This window comes from Biomphalaria glabrata, chromosome 5 (assembly GCF_947242115.1).
Source record: "Biomphalaria glabrata chromosome 5, xgBioGlab47.1, whole genome shotgun sequence".
Lineage (NCBI taxonomy): Eukaryota > Metazoa > Mollusca > Gastropoda > Planorbidae > Biomphalaria > Biomphalaria glabrata.
The window spans coordinates 54,287,640-54,307,037 of NC_074715.1; the positions used below are offsets into that span (position 1 = coordinate 54,287,640).

General features: G+C 34.3%; 1 long non-coding RNA gene across 5 annotated transcripts; it reads left to right on the top strand.

The window, feature by feature from the left end:
- Positions 1-234: 234 nt before the first annotated feature.
- Positions 235-19,301, top strand: LOC129926395 (uncharacterized). Of its 5 annotated transcripts, none has more exons than XR_008778041.1 (9): positions 244-666; positions 2,731-2,802; positions 3,043-3,247; positions 5,448-5,565; positions 7,933-8,081; positions 8,923-10,009; positions 10,246-10,335; positions 10,982-11,070; positions 11,545-19,301. It is a non-coding gene; the product is annotated as an uncharacterized LOC129926395 (long non-coding RNA). The 5 variants fall into 5 exon arrangements; XR_008778043.1 differs by having other exon boundaries at positions 253-666; positions 9,359-10,009; XR_008778040.1 differs by having other exon boundaries at positions 236-666; positions 7,933-10,009.
- Positions 19,302-19,398: the final 97 nt, after the last annotated feature.

The window sequence follows — 19,398 nt, forward strand, 5'->3', positions numbered from 1 at the left end:
CTGTATGACTTCGCTACACGCAAGGTTCGTAAAGTTAACTTGCTCGAGGTATTTTACTTGGTAAAGAATGAATAAAATGCAATTTGCACTTATTATCCTTGCCAGACTGGGCCCCGCACTATCCGTTTCGCATAGGGCCCCGCAATCGCTAGGACCGGCCCTGACGTAACGATCCGGTCTGGCCCAGTCAATCGATATGACCGTCTACCGTTGGGAGCCCTCAGACAGGACAGGGGTGAAGAGCCCCACGTCCAGGCCTGGTAGTTAGATAAAAGCCTTTCTAACCACCAATGGGATAATGGCGCCTACGGCGTCGACGCCCTTCTGGACTTCACTGAAGGTAGACAACTAAAGCGTGACCTCTATGTCGAAGGCGCCGACAGTCGCCGATTTTGGGTTGTTTCGTTTACGCACGCACTGCTAGTTTTTAAAGAAATTATTTATAAATTTACTAACTCTGACCTAGAAGAGCGATAATGAAGCTATTTTTAGGTGTTTACGCATGTTGGAATGAATTTTTTAGATTTTTTGAAAATTACGTTTTTTTTTTGCTAGCCTTCAAAATGGAACATATTTAGGCTTATGTGTAGGCTTTAATAGAATAAGATTCTAATGGGAATATTAATGTTTCAGCTGTAGAATATGGATATAAATAATGATTGTGGGGTAAGTAATTTACATAATAAAATAAAAAAATAATTATTTAAATTATTATCATAAATTTAGAATATTTACTATTGATTATAGATAGATCTAGATCTAGACGACTAGACAGATATCTAGTGTAGAAAAAGAAGATGATTATGACGTTATGTCCTATGGCTACGCGTCATGCATCTACTTTTTTTATCATCTAGTATTCTAGTCATGCAATGACTTAAATTCTGCCAAGTTGAATCTTATCATTTTTATTTTACACCATGTGACATGTCATAATTATAATCAGATTACCAGTCATCGTAACATGTTATGAATTAAAGATTACTAGACTCCAGATCTATATATGCGCAACAGAGCAAATCCTAAACCTCAGAATACACTGTGAGAAATATCTCCAACACCAAGAGAATCTTTTCCATGTCTTTATTGATTTCAAGAAAGCTTTCGATCGAGTATGGCACGGAGCACTCTGGGCGACAATGGAAAAGTACAACATTAATAAAAACATAATCAAAGTTATCCAGAACCTCTACAAGGATGCCAAGAGTGCGGTGTACTTCAACAATAATATTGGGGACTGGTTCAAAACCACAGTTGGAGTGAGACAAGGCTGCCTACTGTCACCAACACTCTTCAATATCTTCCTTGAAAGGATAATGGAAGATGCCCTCGAGGGCTATGAAGGTACTGTTAGCATTGGAGGAAGAAGAATTACTAACTTGCGCTTCGCAGATGACATTGATGGCCTAGCAGGGACAGAAGAAGAACTAGCTGACCTGGTGATGCGCATTGACAAGACTGCCGCAGCATATGGCATGCAAATAAATGCCGAAAAAACTCAAATTATGACCAATAGCCATCAGGGCTTTAAAAGAAGTATCAGTATTGGAGGTGAAAAGCTAACTAGTGTTAACAGCTTCAAATACCTCGGAGCTATTGTCTCAGATGAGGGAACAAAACCGGAATTATTGGCCCGAATAGCACAGTCCACAGCAGCCCTTTCAAAACTTAAAATAATATGGAAAGATAAGGGCTTAACCCTCGGCACCAAAATCAGACTGATGCGCTCTCTGGTCATGGCCACATTTTATATGCTTGCGAGTCGTGGACGTTGAATGCAGAGCTTGAGAGGAGGATCCTAGCAATGGAATTGAGATGCTACAGAAGGATCCTAGGCATCACATTCAAAGACCGCATCACAAACCAAGAAATCAGAGACAGGGTTACTGTAGCGATCGGAGCCCATGACGACCTGCTAACTATTGTGAAAAGACGAAAGCTTAAAACCTTTGGTCACATTACAAGATCTACGGGGCTCGCAAAGACCTTCCTTCAGGGAACAGTGCCAGGAAAAGAAGAAGAGGCAGACAGAAAAAGCGATGGGAGGACAACATTAAAGAATGGACAGGCCTGTCATTGAGAGAGGTTCTAAACAAGGCAAAAAAAGGGAGGAATGGAGAAAGACGGTCAACAAATCTTGCCTGGTGCCCCAACGGTCCAACAGACTAAGGGATAGGTAAAGGTAAAGATCTATATAAATCTAATTTACATCTTTGTCCAAACCTAATTAAATTAACTAATTTGGTAATGTGCATAGTGCATAATATCATTATGGCTTCTAAACAAAAAACTGCTGCTGTAATTTGGAAGTTCAAAATATATATAGAGATCTATGTAGGCTTATTAAAAGAAAAACATAATAAAAAGGCAAAAAAAAAAAAATACATCAAAAAGATATTATTTTTTTCTTTATGTAAATTTGATGCTTTAAAAAAAACACAACAACATGTAAAATAGAATAAATGAGACTGCATAGAGTTGATAAAGTAAGCTTAAGATAAGTTTAAAAGTCAGGCCACTGATTTTAGAGATTTAATGTTATTTAATTAAGAGAATTCAGAGAATTCAAAACATAGATGAAAAAATTACAATGAGACTAATAAAGCTTAAACTGACCCCATGGTACCAAATATAGGATTTTTTTTTTATAGTACTGGTAACTGAGGAAGGTTTATTACAGGCATGAGTTTGATCTTTTTGAAACTAATTCCTAAAAAAAAATTTTCCTAGGCAACTTCAAAACTACTTTGTCAACTATCCAGAGATTCAGGGGAATGAAATCTTAGACTATTTATAATTAAGGTAAATTTGAGAAAAATAGTAATTTCTTGATTATGATATTAAAACTGCTTTTTTCTATGACATATTTATTATAATGTAATAATGTTGTTTTTTTCAGTTAAATTAAATTGATGCAAACAGTATTTACTTATTAACTTTGACTTACTGATTATCTATGATGAGTCTGGAATAATTATGTGTGCAGGATCTAAATTGTGGTGACCCATTCTGATTATTGTAAAAATGTTTTACATGTTTCAGATGTTCCTTCAGGGTTGAAAACAACTACATTCTAGCTTGAACGTCCCACAAGAAGATGTGGGGTGGCAGCAGGCAGGGGTCTAACCTAGGATCATGGAGACCACCAAACGATAGTCCAGAGTGTATATGATTGATTGAGTAGACAAAGAAGGGATGGATTACTGGAGCTAAAAGAAGGCATAATTTAACAATAGACTACTTTGGGGTAAGTTTCCGTAGCTGCCCATACACTTTCTATGGTCTTATGTATTGGTTTTCTCTAGACTGTTTTTGTTTTTTTTTTGGTCTCTATTACATATACACAGTTTAGTTCATAATATAAAGATATTTATATTTAACTCTATATGAAAAAGTTTATGTTAATATGTATTACAAGTGCTATGCCCCTTTGCTTGGGTTTGAAATGCCCTCTGTGTCAAATGAGTTAACCTTAGTCAAGATAGCAACATAAAAAAAAAACATATTTGTTCTAGTTTCTACTAGCCTTAATTAACAGTTGACTGTCTAGATTTTACTTTTCTGTTGAATGAAATTTAGATGTTTATTTATTTATTATTTTTCTTTGGTTTATCATAACATAAAGCTTGCTCAGTGCTCAGTTTAAGCTCTTTGGGGAACATGTGGGGAGAAGCAGTATTTGGGAGAAGATTTCCATGCTGTTTCCAACCCTTACTTAACCCTTTCTGCAACATAGCTCAAGCCAAATCTAAATTGAAAACTTATGAATATGTATGGTGCTTACTGGAATTCTAAATCCATCCCCCTAGAAAGTTAGCCAACTGGTGTATGCCCCTCAGCCCCACAGGGACTTTGTATAAATCTAACAACTAATTTTAATTTATCTTCATCAGATATGGAATGAGAGAGGCTATAGTGTTGATTATATAAATATGTAGGTCTCAGCTGGGGCTGCACAGCCACGGGAAATACTGCATTCCTAACTTATCTTGGGACTTATTATAAAGATAATTGTCTACATTTTATACTATACTATCTTTATAAGACATACTGTATAATAATACTTGTATATTTTTGGAAAAAGTGAAGATCTTTGTTTTTACCAGATCATATTGGATGTATCTGATAGTTGTCAAAGAGTTAAAGAATAGTTTCTTGTCATCAAAAGGCATCACTTATTCTATAGGGAATCATTGTAGAAATGATATAAAAAGTATTCTGACTTTTAATGTATATTGACATTTTTTCTCAAGTGATCATAAGGACAATCTTCTATAACTTTTAAACTTATCAAAATATTTTTTGAATATATAATAAACCAGATGGTTCATAAATAAATTGATTATTGAAATTCAACAGATTGTATATTTAGGGTCCTATTTTCCAAATCATTTTTTGTTTTTGAAATTATTAGTTCTGTTAGAAGGTCTGCATACAACATTTACCAGACATCTTTGTTATCTCTCTATTTGCAGACTTTGAGAAATGCATTAGATTTAAACTTACTTTAGACTTAGGTCCTCCCGCGCCGTTCGGCGCATTGGGCGGCAAGCTGTCTCCATAAAGATCTGTCACTGGCAATGTCTGAAGCCTCCTCCCACCTGGTGTGTCGAGTTTGCCGTTTCTGTAGCAATAGTGGTTTTACAGGGTGGGGTTGCTAGCCCCACGCCAAACCCTCCTCCTTTTTCACCCGGGCTTGGGATTTAAATGGCTTTTAAAAATATTTTAATTATAGCACATGATGGAGGATGGGATATTGCTCATGACATTTTAAAAGATAAAAAAAAAAAATGAGCTAAATCTGTTTATGCTATTGGGTATGTTGGTTAAGTTTTTTACTCCCCAAAACTAGTGATGACGAGATAGAAACAGATAAAAAGACAACACCACATAATTATTTTCAATTTTCCCTAATGCCATTAGAGAGTGGAATGGGATGCCTCAATCAGCCAGGAAAACCAATGACTTAGTAGAGTTGAAGTAACTTATTAACATGCATGACTAGATTGATCATGAAATGCATAGGACATAATTATATTCTCTTTTGAAGTAATGCCTGTAATCTAGAAGAAATGAAGATTGTGTTTGTCCTGTTCTTTTTGGTCTTCCTCTGTGCCTTGTGTCTGTGGGTTCCCATCTGAAGCCTGAATAGCTCTTTTGTTGGCATTTTTATTTTAGGTGTAACTTGTTTATTGTTCACTATTTATTAAGTTTTGAAAGTGGCTGAGTTTGGAAAGACCTAATCAACTTTCTAACAAACAGCTCTGCTAGCTTGTAGACATCTAGGTGAACATATAAGGATATCTAGCATGTAATAAATTCTATGAAACTTTTAAAAGAATAAGTATATTATTATGAGGTTGTTTTTAGAATAAAGGCATATATTAATATATTTAAATAGTTTGTACATTTTGGAAAGTGTTATGCAAAAGTGATTCTGTTCACAGCTGCCATTATCCAAGAACATATGATTCTCTGGAGGCTTACATCACTGGAAAAAGTCTTTGGGCCCCTGAAGATTACAGTACATGTAATGCTGCAAAAGGAGGAGGATGCTGGGCCAGGGTAAACACTCCATAACATAATGACATAGTGAATGAAATAACATTTTATTTTAGTGTATAAGAGTTGTAATTTTAGTCTAAAATATTTAAATAAATGTTACAGTATAAGCCAGTTCCTGAATTAGCTTGTCACAATGCACATTCAGCCAAAGTTAAAAATTCTTGAATAAAGTTATCTCTATTGTACTTAAGCTAGCTATATCCTGTATAGTCAGAAGATTGGCAGCAATTCTCTCTGCAAATGATGATGTGCTGATTCATAATGGAACATTTGATTTTTTAATATGGGGGGGGGGGGAGGACTTGCTAAGTGGTTAAGTGCAACTGCTTTTAAGCTAGAGTTTTCAGGTTCAAATCTTGGTGAAGATTGTTTTTGAATTTCAGGATCTTAGAGTGCCTCAAGTCCATGCAATTCTAATGACATTAGTTGGGGAAGTAAAGAAGGTTTATCATTGTGCTGGCCATATCATGATACCTTTATAACTGTAGGCCACTGAAACAGATGACATTTACATCATCTGCCCTATAGATTCATCATCATCATCACTCCTTTGAGTTCCTTATGGAACATAGGGCCTCAACAAAAACACGCCACTCTCCACGGTCTCTTGCTAGCTTTTTGATGGTGTCCCAGCTCTTCCCGGTCTTCTCTGCTTCTTCAAGTACACTGCGTCGCCATGTTCTTTTTGGTCTTCCTCTGCGTCTTGTTCCCTGGGGGTTCCACTCTAAGGCCTGCCTAGCTCTGTTGCTTGTATCTTTTCTAAGGGTGTGACCAATCCATCTCCACTTCCTCTCTAAGATCTGCACTTCTATATTTTTCTGTCCACTCATCTCCCACAGTTTGGTGTTTTCTACTTTGTCATACCAGTGTATTTTTAGGATATTTCTCAGGCATCTGTTGATGAAGGTCTGTATTTTTTTTGTTGTGGCTTCAGTTGTTCACCATGATTCAGAGCCATACAGTAGGACAGCCTTGACATTAGAGTTAAAGATTCTTAGTTTAGTCTTGTTTGAGATGTAAGGAGATTTCCAGGTTGGTTTTAGCTGTGTAAATGTCTGACAGGCTAGATTTATACGGCGTTTAATGTCTTCATCTGTTCCACCTGATATACTGACTACACTCCCAAGGTATATAAAATTTTCTACTTGGTCTATTGTCTGAGAATTCAATACTATGTCTCCACTTTGTTTATTGTTTACTTTAAGTACTTTAGTTTTTTGGTGGTTTATTTTGAGGCCTACTCTTTTTCCTACTTCGCTTAAAGCTGTGACCTTTTCTTGCATATCCTGTAGTCTGTGTGATAATAGGGCTATGTCATCAGTGAATTCCAGATCTTCCAGCTTTTGTATGAGAGTCCATTGGATTCCTTTCCCTGCGTTAGAGTAGGCTTCTTTTGTGACCCAATCCAGTACTAGAAGGAACAGGAGTGGTGAAAGAAGACATCCCTGTTTGACTCCTGTTGTGACTGGAAATTCCTCTGACAGCTTGCCACAGTGGGTTACTTGGCAGGTGAAACCATCATAAAGGTTCTTGATTATGGTTATTATTTTATTGGGGATCCCATAATGTCTCATTACAGTCCAAATAGATTCTCTGTCGACACTATCAAAAGCTTTTTCAAAGTCAACAAAAGTTGCATAGAGATGAGATTGCCATTCGACACATTGTTCTACAATTATCCTGAATGTAGCTATTTGGTCAGCACAAGATCTCCCTTTTCTGAATCCGCCTTGTTCTTCCCTTAGGTGTTCATCACATGCTCCCTTTATTCTGTTTTGTAGGATTCTGCTAAAAATCTTGCTTGGTACTGACAGCAAAGTGATGCCTCGCCATTTCTCACATTGTGATAGATCTCCACTCTTTGGTATTTTTATTAGCAAGCCCTATAGATTGCAAGTTTTAAAAGGCATTCTTATTACATTTTAATCCGCAACTATTCTAAAAATTATAATCATTTTTTCAGACATTTTTTCTTTTCTGAGCCACTAAATTGATGATTATGTTAAATCAACAATTGATTTTAAAATAATATTTCTGATTTACTTTGATGCAAGAAAAGGCTAATATTATAAGCAATACTTACTATAGTCAAATTATGCACTTTTATAAAGTATGCTAAGCAGGCTTAAACAAAGCATAAAAAAAAGAATATTTGCTATTGATCTTTTAGAAAATGGGGCTATAGAATATACAACTATCTATTTGTTATAATTTTAATGAAGGTTTTTTTGTTTTTACATTTTATCCTCAAATTTAAATCAAAACTATGTCAATAGCTATATGTCTTCATAAGTTATAACTAATTTAACATGTATTTATCTTTGGAATGTTTGTAAATTGTTTTACATGTTTCGGATGTCCCTTCAGAGTTGAAGATAGTTTACTTCCTAGTCCAAACCTCCCTCAGGGTGACGGGGGATGGGAGCAGGCAGGGTTTGAACTAGAGACCATCGATAAATCCGATCGACAGTCCAGCGCGCAAACTGCACGACCTGGCAGTCAGGATCGTTATCTGGGTAACTATTGTCTGATAAATTGAAATAATGATTAAGTCTAGAAGAAGTAAAACTATGGCATGCATCCTGTTTGGAACTATCTATTCACCTAAATTAATTCCACTAACTTCGATAGTAAAGCAGTTTACTTGCTATGTTGTGAGTCTTTTTTTTAAAAAAGATTTTAAAAAATGAAACATTTGTTGGTGCTTCTGCTCTGACACTGAAAAAAAAGTAGGTCTGTTGAAGTTAATGAATAATAAAAACAAAGAAGAATATCCTGATTATACATGATTACATTTTGTAGTGTCATTCAATAAGGAAATCTACTTGAATTGTAAGCATGTTTCTAACCCTAAATATTTACTATATAAATAAATTATGGCTTTCATATAGTGCTACTTTCATGCTTATAGCATGCTCAGAGCACTATGGTCCAATCTCATTTGTGGACCAGTGGGAGTAGGTTTTCTAACTGCCTTAAAGCACTCAGTAAACACAACTCAACTCAAGTTGTGTGTCGAACCTCTTGCCCCCTTCATAGGCAGCCAAGCTAAGCCAAGTTCAAGCGTAGTTGGCCTCTTGACCACGCTTCCTACTAGGCTCGATTGGTTACCTTGGTTGTGGAAAAGGAAATATTTAAAGTTCTTGAAGTGTTCAGTATCCTCATTTTGTAATTAAACCTGATGCATGATGGACATTAATATTTTTACTTTATATTTTCATATGTTTCCAACTGTGAATTGCCTCTTACTTTAAAATTTAGCTCTAGCTGGATAACTTTGTGCAATAGAAAAATTATGTTTAGATTTTGGAAATTATAATTTATGTGCTACATCTTAAATTCACTATATACTTGTAGAACTATTGCTTGGAATCTAATTGCAAGTTTCTACTGTCGACTGTCATACTAGATATGGTCTTATGACTGCATTAGAACCGAAACTATAATGGAATCTAATTGCAAGTTTCTACTGTCGACTGTCATACTAGATATGGTCTTATGACTGCATTAGAACCAAAACTATAATGTTTGCCCCCTCCCTCCCTTCATATGGAAAGCAGGTAAATCTTTCATTTAGAGCCTAATTATATAACCCTTACCGTATTTATACAATAAAAGTGTACTGAGCATGTTATAGTAAAAAGAAGACACATTATAGAAATCTTATACATAAGAATTTGGATACCAAGAAAAAAAATCTTTTCTCTAGTGAAACTAGATCTGTATGGATAATGGTTTGCTTTTAATCTTTAACAATACAGCCAATCAACCTTACTGGTACATCTGGTAACAGGTACATCTCTTATGGCTAAAATGACCAGTGTGTGTGTTTTGTATCAAGGATATGCATGTTGTTGGTTTTGAAAAAATGTTTGATGTGACTGCCAAGGCTTTTTACAAATCTTTTGTATGTGTGTATGTGGTTTTTTTTTTCTATTTTTTTTAATTTTGTATTGTAATCGGAATTCTTAAATGGTGGGAAAAAAATGTAAACCACTATTTTGACTGTCAAAAACAGTAAACCTAAAAAAAAATGAATTTTGTAGTTTTAAACAAATTGAATCACACTTATAACATATATAAAATATAGATTTATAACATATTGAATCACACTTATAATACATACAGGCTGGCTGCCTGGTCGTGTGGTATATTGTTTGGACTTCTCGATGGTCCTGGGTTAATACCCTGCCTGCTGTCATCCTGCTGGAAGTTAGGACTAGGAAGTAAATTATCTTCAACTCTGAAGGAACAACTAAAATATGTGAAACATTTTACAAACATTTTTTTGTCTTCCTTTCTCAACACATACAACTCAATTTACTTCTATTGGCTGGAAATATTTAAAGCATGACAGTGGCGTAGGTAAATTACCAAATAGTGGATCTTATGTTGGATTGATCAGCCCTGATGAACTGACCTGACCATTGTAATTGAAACCATAGTGAGTAATAATTTCTTAAAAGCACTCTTCTTACCTCCCTCCCCTCCCCTTAAGATTCTAAAGAAAAAATTTGTCAGCATGTTACATTACTAGACTGTAAGACTCTTTATGACACATCTGTCAGACATACCTACAGGTTGGAAAACTTATCTATTTGACATATCTAGATGACATATTAACTCTGATTAATAAAAGAAAAAAGTTTTTCAGACACAATCACTTTATTTGTATTTCAGACTCATGACCACTCTATCTGTATAGGTCCTGGTATTCCCTGGGATGATGTTCACCCACAACTTTTAACTTGAAATCTTAAAGGAAGTTTTGTAAGTATATTTCATTAGATTCTTCTGCTTAAAATAATTTATAACAATAAAGAAAAAGTTAAAGACTGCTATTGCATGAGGCTTGTATTTAAAAAAAAAAAAAGAAAATATAATTACTGACAAATGAATTCAAAAGTTTGATGTCAGCTGGCAGAATATGAACCTGGCACCATTATTATTATTATTATAGCTTTTATAAAGCGCTACTTTCATGCTTATAGCATGCTCAGAGCGCTTTTTGGTCCAATCTCATTTGTGGACCGGTGGGGGGGAGGGGGTATCTAGGAGTTGGTTTTCTGTGCTGCCTTTGGGCGCTCAGTAAACACATCTCTGCCCGAGTCGGGTGTCGAACCTCGAGCCCCCTTCTAGGTAGCCAAGCCAAGTTCAAGCGCACTTGGCCTCTCGACCACGCTTCCCACCATTGTGAAAGATAATCCAGTGTGCATACTGCACAACCAGGCAGCCATCCAGTCTTAAAAAGAATGTGTTAATTAATCATTTTATTTAGTTTTAAATTAGACTGTTTTATGTTTTATTTGTATCTCTTTTCTATGGACTTTCTTTTGTTTTAACAATAATTTATTACCAGTTATATAAATTTAGTAAAATGTTTGCAGCTAAATATCACTACCATTGTTATCTTTAGGCTAAACTAACAAGCATGAATGTCTGGTACAGTAAGATAGGGTTAATGGTCAACCTGACATTATGGTTCATTCATTGGGACAGCTAATGGTGAGTCAATTCTATTTTTAAATATTAAATTAATCTGATGAATTCCTTTGACTCTTTTTGTATTAAGTATCAAACTTGGCAGTGAAACAAAGAGCAAGGAAAAGAAGCATAACTTAATTTATTTAGGTGATAGAGTAGCAGAGAAGGCCTAAAGTGTCTAATGCAGAACATTCTCAGGACATAAGCAATGTATTCATATCTTGTACCTTTGCTGAAATGTTAACAGACAGAAATTTAAAGTAGGGAATCCACCTGGGAAATAGTTTAAAGAGTGTTGGTAGACAAAAAGATTTTTAAAAAATAACCATAGACTTGCAATGAAAAAAAAAAGAGCCTACTGCTGTGCCACAGCAGTTGGTTAAAAGAAAGACTTAGCAAAAGAAAATCTGGAGATGCTTTAGTAATAAATAAGTCAGCACTTTAATATTGTATTCATATATATATATTCATATTATCACATTCCATCTTTCACAGTTTGTGTCTGACCAAGCAGTTCTCAAGTTAGGGCTTGATGAAGTCTACAAACTGACCATTATATCTACTGGACAAAAAAAGATCTTATATGTATATTTTAAACCTGGTCAATGCCTATTTCTCCACTATTGTCGACATCTTGAGACATCACCATCGGCAGAAACCGAAGACGGCTGATACATTTGTGTGGGTGAAAAACTGAAGGCATCGCTCGAAGACAGCTGATACATTTGTGTGGGTGAAAAACTCAAGGCTTCGCTCGAAGACAGCTGATACATTTGTGTGGGTGTAAAATTCAAGGCGTCGCCTGAAGACAGATGATACATCGTTTCCACGTGAGCGCTCGTCACCAACTTTTGACACGCTCTTGCATTGTCGAGGTTTCACCTTACATTGCTATACAGAAGGTCTTTCATTTAGACCTCTGTTCACTTATGGTCATTCTAATTTTTCAGAGACTTTACATATTTGGATTATCTAAGCTGAAGTTCTCCACTTAAGTACTGTTGGATTATTTATACGAATGTTCAAGTACTTTTGGATTATTGATCTTTGACGTTGAAGTTGGACTAACTTGTACCTATTGGCGCTCTCCTAGTCATCGTTGTACGACGAAGAAATAACACATGCCTGCATTACTACACTTACATTTTGGATTATCTTATTGGATTATTTGGATTACCTGTTGGACTTGTGTTAATTGTAAAGGTCAAGAGGAAATATTTTTTGACATTACTTGAGCATTTGAGCCATCTTATGGCATATGACTGGATTATTTTACTACTACTTTGATGCTCACATTGATGTGTATTCTCAATCGAATTACTTAGTTACCTTACCCATGGATTATTATTGAACTACTCAAGCTGTATTTGTATTTGACAAGCTACAAGAGAGGATTAATCTACATCAGTCTACAAAAGAAAGTCTGTAAGTTATAATTAAGGATTGAATATATTCATATGATTAATAAAGTACATTGATTTTGCTGTGGTATAGCAGTAATTGAAGTTGATTATATGTAGAGTTAGTGATTGATAACTCTTGGAACCATATTAAATTGATTTTCATTTTTTATATTTGTTACCTTAAAGGGCGGTCGGCGTGGGTCTGTCTTATGTTTTGAGACTGAATCGGCACAATTTATTTGTTCCGTTCCATTTCACTTCATCTGATAGGGATCTTTAGGGATTTTCTTGTTGTTCTCCTAGTCCTAATAAGGTCCGAGTAGACCAGCCTTGTTCGGTAGGGACTTCTAGATCATTTTGAAATTTTTTGTTTAGTGGTATATAGTTTTGTTTGTACAATCGTAGTGTGATTTCTCTTTGTATTCATATTGTTTGTTTGTGTAAGTCTTGTATTTACATATCTGTGATTCTCTTGTCAAAGTCTTCTATTTATTGATTTCTTTTAAAGCAGACTGTATTGTTATCTATATTGTTTTTGTGTTCGTCACCTATACTTTAATTTATCTCTTTATTCTCTCATTAATTAATTTTTTTTTCATTTTTTCACTGCACATATAACATGTTACAAAGATATATTTGAAGTAATAATATTGTGTACATATATACTATCACTTGAATTAGAGCCTTATTTTTTGAGCTCTTGTACTTATTTTGTATTGACACATTTCTCGTACTCTGATTATTTTGTTGGTACATTTTGACGCAACACTTATTACTATTGACTCATTTGTACATTGTATTTGGCACACATTGATTACAAACTCAACACATTTATTGGCCATCTATTATTTAAATATCAAAGATACATGCAAAGTGAGACATTATTATTTGTATTTTGATAACTAAGCACTCACTACACAGTTAATACTACATACAGATTGGAATCCTATATATTTGTTGACTTTATACACGTTGAAGATTATTTAATATTTATTGACATTATACACACTTGAAGCCTAAACCCATACCTATCAACAATGTCTATCTATGATAAAATCTTGGAGTTGGCCAGAGAAATGGAATTGAAGGGTGAAAAGAAAAGAGAATTTATCGAAAGAGAATTGGATGAATTAAAGAAGAAAGAACGTGAAGTAGCGGAACGAGCGGCAGAAAGAGCGCATCAGAAAGAAATAGAGGGAAAAGTTGAGTTAGCTAAACTGGAAGCTGCAAAAGTGAATCCGAACATATTACAACCACTGACACAGCAAGCCAAACCATACGTCTCGAAGTTCCATAAGTTCAATGAGAAAAACGAAACTCTTGAAAACTACATTGTGCAATTTGAGCACATAGCCTCAACGTATGACATGTCTCCTAGAGATATGGCCAAGCACCTACTCGCCAATCTTGCAGGTGAACCGCTGAACATAATAGCCACCCTGACACCCGAACAAAAGACTGACTACAAGGCTGTGAAAAACAGACTCCTCGAACACTTTGGCAAATCCGAGGACCACTACAGAAAACTCTTTCGAGACATCAGATTGCAAAAGAACGGTGATTACAACAGAATTATTTTTTAAATTAAGCAAAATATCTTAAAGTGGCTTGAACTCTCCAACTGTGATATGACGAGACCAGACCAAATCATTGATATGTTCTTAATTGACAGTGTACTATTGAATGTTACAGACAACATTTTCACTTTCCTGAAAGAGAAGAAAATTAAAAACGAAACAGAACTCATAACTAACCTGAATTTATTCAAAGACAGCCATCCCAATCACACCATCGACAGAAGAGACCATCAAATAGCTGCCACCATTAACACTGATTCAAGTAAATTCAAATACAGCAGCAACAATAAAACCTGCTTTAACTGCGGCATAAAGGGTCACATAAAGAGCCAATGTAGATCAATCAACAGAAGCACTTTCCAGTATCAAAGTGGCACATATCGAGACAATAAATATGACAACAGAAGAAACAGCAGAGCAAACCAAAGTTACAGCCCTAATGATAGAAGAAGGCAATACAACACCAACAACGATAATTACAACTTCCAGAACTATCAAAGAAGACAGCAATACAATACCAACAACTTTCAGAACTATTACAGACAATCCAGACGTGATGGCTACGAACGAAACAGATACAACAGAAATACTTCAAACAGATGGCAAAGTAACAGCAACAATAGAATCCATTAGAATCCATAGACGCCCTAGCAGTTATGACAACTCAGCCGCAACCATCGACACTCACGAACACGAACATGTAGCATTCATGAACTCAACTCTAGAAAATAATTCCTATCCATTACTTACAAACGGGCTGGACAACGCATCACGAAACAGTAACATTAGAACTGGAAACACACATGACACAAGTAGTTAGCAAGCTAGACATAGGGCAGCACAACATACAATTTTGTTTATTATACAATAGGATACAACACCATCACAAAATCACTAAATATCAGTAATATAACTAAACAATGACATTGTTCACATAAGTCAACAACTATAATTATCACACTATTTTACATAAGACTAGCACCGTTAAGGACTCATTAGCCAGTACAAGTGTAATTCATTGAATCTGTTCTACATATAACTTTGATTGTATTTGTACACATGACACTTCAAAAGGTCATATGTGCCCAATTTTTGCATATGTGTAAATTATTTTTCCAAGAGTCCATTTGAACAGAACGCAGTCATATTAAAACCTGAGTATGTGACACTATTTATTGAAATGTATTTTTCATTTTTTCAAATGTACATAACCTTTGTAAATTGTATAGATATGACTGTGACATTGATCTTCACTGATGAATTTATTTTTTCCCACATATCAGTTTTGAAGACTATTTGAGCTTAATTCGAGGCTTGAAACGATACACTTGATGATATGTAATGCAAACAATGATTTTTTGAAAAGAATATTGTATTTAATTAGTGAGATGTATTTGAGCATTACTGATGGCTTGAAAAATAATTGATACTGTGTAAAGCAAACTGAATCTTTGAATAGAAGATTGTACTTAATATGAGAAGTATTGGAGCATTATTGATGGCTCATGAAGTAATATATATAATGTGTGATGTAATCGCTGATTTTTTTAGGAGAAGATTGTATTTAATATGAGAAAATTATTTGAGCATTATTGATGGCTCGTGAAGCAATACATTTGATGTGTGTCGTAGACACTGACTTTTTGAGAAGATTGTATTTAATATGAGAAAATTATTGGAGCATTATTGATGGCTCGTGAAGTAATATATTTGATGATGTGTGATGTAGACACTGATATTTTTTGAGAAGATTGTATTTAATGACAAAACTTTTGCAGCATTATTGATGGCTCAAGCAGTATATTTTATATTATGTGATGATAACACTAATTTTGAGAAGAATATTGTATGGATATGAGAAAACTATCGAAGCATGATTAATGGCTCGAAGTAATATACTTGATTTTTGAAAGAACATTGTACTTGATTCATGAAGACTATTGGAGCACTATTAATGGCTCAAAGTAATATATTTGATTTTTGAATAGAACATTGTATTTGAGTGATGAAGACTATTAGAGCACTATTAATGGCTCAAAGTAACATATTTGATGTTACATAACGTGAAAAGCTGATTCATTTTTTCGAGAGAAGATTGTAACTTACACTTATGTTAAAAGAACTTTTTGTGCTCACAGTAAGACATATGAGCCAAATGAATATCATGATAACGACCTTGATGCTTTAATATGCTTATGACTTTGATGATTTAAATATGTTCCTCATAAATCATCATTAAAGAATATATTTTCTTGACTTTCATGATTTAGTAGCATTGTCAAAACATTGCCATTATTTTTGTACATAAACCATTGAGACAACATAAATATTTATTATAGATACATTTCACTTGCATTGATTTATTTTAAAGAACATTGTCAATATCTTTTCATTTGACCATGTAACCATTGTCAATATTTTTCATTTGATTATGTAACCTGATGGGATAAACTAAGTATATTTGTATACGAGCATTTTTCATGGCTGCTCATTCCTTTGTAAAATTAATATTGAAAGCATTCTTTTGATAAATTGAGAATTTACTTTGAAATTTTGTGTAAAGAAACACTTGCTTTTTGAGTAATGTTGACAACTATGAGTATTGTCTACACAGACAAATATTTTTTCAAATATTGTAAGGTCAAATGAGACCATATATTAGTCTCATCAAATTTTTTGATGGCATGATAAGACATGTGCCAGAGATTATAGCACACATTGTACATTTGTATGGATTATTTCTCTCTCAAAAGATGTGACTATACATATAATAGTATTATTACTTAAATTTCAAAAGATTTTTACAAAATCTTTTTTTTTTGAGGGAAAGGGCGTAATGTCACAGTCTTAGTTGACATTGCATGATCTAAAGTTCACATCATGTTAATAGTTTAAAAGACACGTGGAATTCCTAATGTAGAAAACAGGAAGTAGAATGAATAAAGTTGACTTTGAAGTCAGTCAGTCAGTCAAGTAAAGCAGTCAAGTGAAGTCAAGTTAGAAGTCAAGTGTTATTCTTTGGACCGAGTGGTCAAGTATATTTTAGTCCGGGATGGACAGTAGCGACTTAGAAAAGTCTGTAGTAATTTCAGTTAGAAAATAACTTGTGGGCAGTTGTTGCCAGTGGTCTTTTGAGACATGTATTAGTTAATCTATATTTCTACACAGTGTTGCCCGCTGAGATGCAGACATGATTTGTTGTTAACGTATTGGATACTTTTGATACCGCTGTTATGCGGATAGGATTATTATTTCTTGACTTGTAGCACTAACAAGGAGTGCAGTATATTATTATTATTATAGTAAAATAAACTTCATGTTGTCTGCTGAACAGACTTGAGTCAGTCGTATAGTGTTTGTCTTGTCACGTGTCTAGAGTACTTCAGGAAGTAAGAACTCAATATTACACCATTCAACGTTCATTGACAGACCCCCTCCCTCCCAACCATTTCCTCTGCCTTATCTTGATGACTTTGACTTTAATTAGACATTAAGCTTTCCATGTGCTGAAATTTAGCATTGTAGAACGGGAAATAAATTGTCTATGACAGTTCAAAGTGTGTATACATTTTTTTTGACGCACCCTGTAAATATATTGTATTCAGTGATTTTTTTATTTTACCATTTTCTAATATTAGTTTGTTAGCTCAATAACTATTAACCTTTTAGATTGTTATCTTTCATAATGTTAAGACTAGAAAACAAGATCTCAAAATTATATTTAGGATGATGATTACAATTACTTAGTCAATTACTTAGATAAAATAATTATAAAACAAATGTTATATAAAGACATAATTATACAATGTTTATATAATGTATGTTCATAAAAATGTGTATAGCAGTGTTATGGAGTGTGTGTGTGTGGGTGTTTCCAAGGTAACGTTGAGAAATTAGCGATTGGTTGGCGGATATGCAGTGAGGATGGTGAAATTACAAAAATGGTCTAGTGTAATGCAAATTACCCAGGGATCTGAAACTGTACAGACAGGTTTTTTGTAGTGAGTTAGATTTTGTTTAAAATACCATTTTATATTATTGCTACTAGATTTATTTCATTTCATCTAGGTTAGTATTAGGGTTAGTGTTATGTTGTAATAAAAGTCATATTTAGTTTTGTTTCAAAAAAGAAGTTTTTTCAAGTTTCACAATTAAATATATATATATATCCAAGCAGTAGTTCTCACCAAACTTTCATACACTGGCAGAACTACCTTAAAAAAATGTTCTGCTGGAGGCTGGTGTGGGTAGTATAGAAGAAATACTTATCATTCAACAGCTGTGATGGGTTGGAAAATTATCCCACATGGGGGGCGACTGCATGCCAAATGGTATCTTCAAGGATGGCGTAACGGGGTGCTCCTGTAAGCACTATAAAGATTAACTCAGGCACCTTTTTGCCATAGAGGAAAGTAGGTTGTAATAGGGTTTATGAAAACACTGCACTCATCCTTTATCTTCAGCATCATTATTATTATTAAACCATTACTCAAATTTTGCTTTGTTATTTTGCCATGTAGAGATTTACTGCTGGGGTGAACAATGCTTAAAAAAATACAAATATGCTGTGTTTTTACTTTGGCCCAGCGGTGGCTCCCACATTTATGTCTTTTGTATTTTTCTATTATACCAGTTCTGTTACTGTGCAAATGCAAAAAAAAAAAAAAAAATACAAGTTGTTGCACTATTGATATTTTTTATACTAATTTTTTATTTATATTATTAATTATTTATTATTATCTAAGCATCTGTTTGTATTTGAATATAGATTCTTAAATTTAATTGTTGTTTGTTGCTTTCCTCACTTTTAAACTGTGACCATGTAAATTTTGTCTAGATGGAGAATGGTAATGTATTAGTGTCAATGATTACATTGAGAATGGTAATGTCTTAGTGCCAATGATAACAGTTAGACAATCATTAGATTGAGGATGGTAATGTCTTAGTGTCAATGGTGTAACACTATGATTAGAGTGAGATGGACGAGATGATTTCAGTTCACGTGAAAATGGGTCTTACACATTGTCAAGCAAAGAGGTACCATTTTTGATCACACGACCACGTTTTTTTTTAGTAAGTTAGCGCCATGATGTATCAAGAGATGGAGGTGTCTCTGTTTTATGAAATTGGATTAAATAATATGAGTACCTAATTGGAGCTTTTTCTATGGATGTAGTTTGTATTTGATATGAAATAATTCGTGATGCTATTTTATGGCTGAGATTGCCTACTTTCTGAACTATTATTTGATGTAATAAATATTTGTCTGACAGAGAGGTGTTTGTGATTATTTTATCAATAATATGTGATGTGTTTAATTAAGAATACAAGAACACTACATCAAGGCCAGAAGAGGCCTTAATACCATT